Here is a 6368-nt window from a genome sequence, read left to right on the forward strand (position 1 = left end):
GTTAAGTTTTTAGCTTATTTTAGTTCGATTTGATTATATTTCTGTTTTCTTTTCAAAATCAGGTTTGTTTTCACTTTCAAATCGTATTATCCAGCAGTACATATATGACATACTCATTGTTTATGCTCTTGAATTCTGTTTCCTGCATAGATCTTTCACTTTTTTTAGTTTGACCCATCAGTACGTATGTGAAATACCGTATTACGTGCTTCGATTCTGTTGTTTCTCCTAGATTCTTAATTATTCTTTGTCATGCAGTTGATTTTGTAGTTCATGAATCTGCAGTACACATATATGGCATACTCATAGAAACTGCTCTTAGAATCTGTTGCTTGCATAGATCTCTCACTTTTTTTAGTTTGACCCATCAGTACGTATGTGAAATACTGTATTTTAATACTGTTACATCTTTGTGACATTTGCAGGTTCAAAACATGTCTGATGCAGAGTGTTCCAATCCGAATACCTACTGCTATGCATACATTTACTATAATCATCATCATTTTGCTGTCAAAGTGCCTGTGATTGCTGACTTTGCTGTGTTTTTGCTCCTTTTTTAGTCTTACCCTTCAGTACTTATGTGAAATACTGTAATATGTCTTTCGATTCTCTTATTTTTCATAGATCTGTCACCTGTTGTTGTCATACTGTTGATTTGTAGTTCATGAATCTTCAGTACATATATCGCATACTGATAGGAAGTGCTCCTTGTTATGTTTAAGGAGAAGTGAAGTAGATGCAGGCATACAGTGGAGCTGCAATAATGGGTGCTGCTGTACAACAACCCAATCTTTTTACTAAAGGTTCTTCAACTTTTTTTCCCAAGTTGGGTACTACTACTGCGGATAGATTACCTTCTCAAGTTAGGCAGACCCTGAAGTACGTTCAATAATTGATAGTGAGAAGAATCGTCAGTTTAACAGCTTGGAGCTCATTGCTTCAGAGAATTTTACATCTCGCGCAGTGATGGAAGCTGTGGGTTTTTGTCTCACAAACAAGTATTCAGAAGGGCTTTCTGGTAAAAGGTAAAGATGGTGCTTAATGTTGTATTTTTTCCCTGTATTTGTATTGAAATGCATTTGATCATTTCATTCTGCAATGTAGGTATTATGGTGGCAATGAGTACATTGATGAGCTAGAGACACTTTGTCAACAAAGGGATTTGTTCATGTAACTGGCACAGGGTATGGATCTTCCTCATGGAGGTCACTTGTCACATGGATTTATGACTCCTAAAAGACGGGTATCTGGGACTTCGATTTATTTTGAATCGATGCCCTACCGTCTTGATGAATCAACAGGTGATGCTCTGCATTCTTATATTGTGTAATGACTATGTGATCTATTGTTGTTCATTTATAATTCGTTGATAATTTGCATTCATTACCAAATTCACTTGCAGGCCTTATTGATTATGATATGCTTGAGAAAACTGCCACCCTCTTTCGACCAAAACTCATCATTGTTGGTGCTAGTGCTTATCCTCGTGATTTCGATTATCCTCGAATGAGAAAGGTATACACATATATTTTGATTGTCAACAGTTGTTATTCTTAGTGATCAGAGAATCAGACTAGTTAACCCATTACGCACACCTAATTCCCTTTCCTGCTATGTTTCTTGAATATTGCAGATTCTGTTGGGGCTTTTCTCATGATGGATATGGCTCACATAAGTGGTCTCGTTACTGCATCTGTACTTGCCGACCCATTTGAATACTGTGATGTTGTAACAACCACCACTCACAAGGTACACCTAGTCACATTCATGAAGTCTGCAAGACTGCAACTACTGACACCAACACAAGCAGCATTTGTTTTTATTGGTTTAGATTCAAGGGTCTTGTTGTTTACTATGTCTTCTGTTTCAATTTGCAGTCATTACGAGGTCCCAGAGGTGGCATGATTTTCTTCAAGAAAGATCCTGTTCTTTGGGTTGATATGGAATCTGCGATTAACAATGCTGTTTTCCCAGGGTTACAGGTAACTAAAACTGTAGCGGTTATTTGTGATTTATCATTGGTTCAACATTATAACATTTTTTAGGTTTGTTACAGTTGTTTTTCGTGTATGAATTGACAGTACATATATGGCGTACTGATACAAAACTCTTCTAATTTTGTTTTATTTGAAGTTTTTCCAATTTTTTTGGTTCGATCCATGAGTATGTATGTATAATACTGATAGGAAGTGCTATTTGCTGTGTTTTTGCTCCTTTTTTAGTCTTACCCTTCAGTACTTATGTGAAATACTGTAATATGTCTTTCGATTATCTTATTTTTCATAGATCTGTCACCTGTTATTGTCATACTGTTGATTTGTAGTTCATGAATCTTCAGTACATATATCGCATACTGATAGGAAGTGCTCCTTGTTATGTTTGATTCAGTACGTATATGAAATACTGAAATAGATGCTCTTTGTTACGTTTGATTCAATACTGGAATTGGATATGGAGATGATCTGGAGCTGCAATTCAGAACTTATTGCAAGAAATGACAGATTTTGAATGATAGGAACAGGAGTTGTTGTTGGTTCAGATTTGCAAGCTTGTGAAATTGGTGGTGGTCTTGATGAAGTTACAAATTGGTTGTGACGTGTGTTTCAAAGAAGGTGTGCTGCAAATGGATTTGGAGGAACACAGAAGGTTGGGTTGCTACATTGTATGATCCTACAATGTATGTGATGTAATACGTTTTCTAATTTATTTATCATTGATTCTTACAGATTTGTACTCTACCTGGAAGCAGTGCAGCAAATATGTACTCGAATTTGTCAGCATTCAGATATATAATCGGATTTGTAAGCAGTACGACAGATATGTACCCAGACAGATATGTACTCAAATTTGTAAGCAGTGTAGCAAATATGTACTCGAATTTTTAAGCAGTGTACCAGATATGTACTCAAATTTGTAAGCAGTGTAGACACACACGTTTGGTAGTAATGGGCATTATGGACATTTTCATGTTTTAATTAATTTTGGACCTCCGGATAAAAAAAAATTCCGGTTGGACCCTAATATAAATAACTATATGGGCCTAGGACCAAACAAGAAATTTTCCAATCTGTAAAGCAAAATTACTGTCCGTCGTAGAGGAGGGCTGACAGAAGTACTCTATTGACATTCATAAATGCCCGTATCATTTTCTTTTACGCGGGTGGTCGACCATTGACGTGTCCTTTGTGTTCTTTTAATATAAAAGAAAACTATGGCTGTCGAATTCAATGGTGGCGGATTAATTAAAATCTCAAACCAATAGCTTGAGATGTCATGCTTGAGGTGTATTTAGCATGAACAACGCTCATCCAGTCATCCTCTACAACACCAAGTAATTTTTAATTTGCAATGAAGAAAAAGTAAAAAAGTAACAAGTAGAATCGTGTCAGTCTACTCTAGAACAGAACAAAGAAGAAAGGTAGTATATCTTTAGACGCATGACAAGAACGTGGCATGCGTCTTAACTCCACCTCTTGATCGTGATAAAGCCTTAGTTTTTTTTTATTTTCCTCTAAAAGATACAGCCGTGAGTTTCACGTTCTAATTTTTTTTCACTCACTGAATCTGCTGTTGCAGGAATACAAATTAGAGGTGCAACAACAACATATTTCGTAGATGAAAGAACCCATCCAAAGGTTTGATTTGGGTATCAAGCAATCTCAATCGAGATCGGTAATGTGAATATATCGATCTAAATCAATGGATTATTCGTTTAACTTTGAACTATTAAACGGTGCGGGAAGATTAGTAGAAAACTTTCAACTTAATTATGGGCTAATGGATAGGGATACGGTTTTAGTCCAACCCGTAACTTCGTCTCCTTCACCTGAGAAATTTCTGCGTATTCATCTGTGTATTTTACAAATTTGAATTTCTTGCTTTTGTGTGTGTGATTGAATTGGATTATCCAAATAAATTTGATTCGTTTTACTTTTGAGATGGATTTGGTATTCTAGTGAGTAATAATTAGGATACTGTCGAAGAAGATTGGAATTCGGGGTAATCTGTATATAAGTTCAGAATTAAAATCAGAGTTGCTGTTTCTCTCTGAAGCAATGATACTGGTGGTGCTGGTTTCTTGAATTGAAGGAATGATAGACGCGGTGTTGCATCCGTAATGGTCTAGGTTGTAAATCTGGACGAACGACTCATTGATAATGATGTGTGGTAATTAGGTTAGGGTTTTGATAATGGTTTGTGTATGATGTTTAGGTGGTGCTGCTAGTTACGTGGTGAAGAAATAGCGTAGCAGAGATGGTGGTAAAGGAATTACAGAGAAATCGAGAGGAGGAGGAAGAAGAAGAATGGAGGAAAAATGAACTTTTTGGAGGTGGCCGGAATCGACCCCAGCACCTCTAACTTGATTCCGCTTTTTTCTTCTTTTCAGTTTACAAAAATATCCTCGATATTGTAATTATTTACTTCTGTTTAAGGGAAGGTAAACATTAAGGAGGGACAGTGTTGTCCTTTCATCTTTGAACCAAATCTAATCTTTTTGGTCTAATTGGAAAAAAGTGGGACACAAAGTCACCATATATATAGAGTTCTCACTCGCTTTGCTCCTAATAAATTTAATTAGGTATGTCAAATGTCTACAGCCTTGGCATGTAAAACTTAAAACTTCTGCCAAATCAATAATGCCATAACTAAATTTCTATTGAATCATAACCAAGCTAAAATATATTTTCAAATGGAGTTGTTGCAAAATGTTGCCAATTTAAGCATAAATGCTTAAACTCGAAAATTGGCTAGTAAAATCCTACACTTAAGCTTAAGGATCGCTACTTTTTATGGGAAATAAAATCTAGTCAGTCTTACAACTTGCTTAGAGAAAAATCTATGTATTAAGATAAAGTTCGTCGAGTCGAGTTAACTATTTAACATCTACTTACCTCCTTTAGCTCATAATAAGTAAATAAAAATGATCTATGCTTTGATTATTGGGCACGTTTTCATTGGTTGTTATGTTATCTTTTATCTACAAGAGCATCTCCAATGCTAGGGGTGAAGGTAATCCTAGGTGGAGGTCCTATTAATACCTTTTTGTTGTGGGTCATTACTATGTGGCTAAAAAAAATGAAAGTTATACTTTCTACCTCAAATTTCATCTCCAATGCCAAGATATTACTACCCTAGAATTTAGAGACAAATTAATTTTGGAATAAAGAATTGATTATGTGTCAAAAGACCTTGGGTCATGGAGAAGGTAAAGATATGACTTTCTCCTTTACCCTTTTTTATGAGATGGCATCCATGTCATACTTTTACCTTACCTTGACCTTGGCATTGGAGATAAATTCTTGGTTAGAAAAGTGCTAAATCTTAGATGTCTTGTCTTTTTAAGACCTTCACCCCTAGCATTGGAGATGCTCTAATAGTGTATCTCGTAGATTGGCCCCTTATGCGTACATTATTAAATTTATGCACCCCGAAAATGGGAGGTCATGTATTCAAATAAGGAAAAAAAACTTATTGACCAGTAATCTATTAAGGCTAGCAAGTCAAGAGGAATACCATTACAGGTTTATCCGACCAATAATCAATTAACGCTAGAAAGTCAAGAGGAGGATGATAGGTTTGAGAGAATACCTATATGAAATAACCGCAATCACACGGTATCTAATTACTAGACAGGGGCAAGTACAGGTTGAACTTACAGGAAGTGATGGAAATACTGTAATCAATAATCCTGATTGACAAATCAGAAAATGTTTTTGGAATTTTTAGAAGTAAGGAATTAAAAGAAAACAAATAAAAAGAAAATGATTATTCAGAATGTAAAAGATGGTAACTAGGGAATCTAGTTTCCACCAATCTAATCATGCAAACTCATATCCAATTTCAAAAGCGTGTACTTCATAAAATTGTTTTACCTTCTTAATTTCCTCCGCTTCTAAGTTGATTTTTCTAGAAATTTATTCATCAATCGCAAAGTATGTCCCATCAAATATTACCAAGTATGGCACATCAATTTAAAAATATAAATAAACAATGAAGCTATCTAACTAATATAAAGTTGCAAAGTATCGAATATGACTCTAGAAGCATACTTCGTCAAAGAACCTAATCCAAACACGACGCATCAAACAAAAAACATATTTGATTTTTTTATGCAATTATTAACCAATCATATTGAATAAAAATTACTAGGCATTTAAATCATTATTATGAGTATTAATAAATGAGTCGACATAATCAAATTAATTTTCACCAAAAAAACCTAGCGAAGATTTATTTTACAAAACATGAATATATGATTCTCAAAACCCATTAAAATAAATTTCTCTAAATTATAAGAGAGAAAGAATAAACCAAGAATCAATCACGCGTCACAACAATATGATTGGTCTTCTTCTTCTTCCCGTTTC

General features: G+C 34.9%; 1 long non-coding RNA gene across 1 annotated transcript; it reads left to right on the forward strand.

Annotated features, from left to right (window-relative positions):
• The first annotated feature begins 3473 nt into the window (after positions 1–3473).
• Positions 3474–4533, forward strand: LOC113285956. Its single transcript, XR_003329027.1, has 2 exons — positions 3474–4126; positions 4213–4533. It is a non-coding gene; the product is annotated as an uncharacterized LOC113285956 (long non-coding RNA).
• The last annotated feature ends 1835 nt before the right edge of the window (positions 4534–6368 follow it).

Source organism: Papaver somniferum, chromosome 6 (genome assembly GCF_003573695.1).
Source record: "Papaver somniferum cultivar HN1 chromosome 6, ASM357369v1, whole genome shotgun sequence".
NCBI lineage: Eukaryota > Viridiplantae > Streptophyta > Magnoliopsida > Ranunculales > Papaveraceae > Papaver > Papaver somniferum.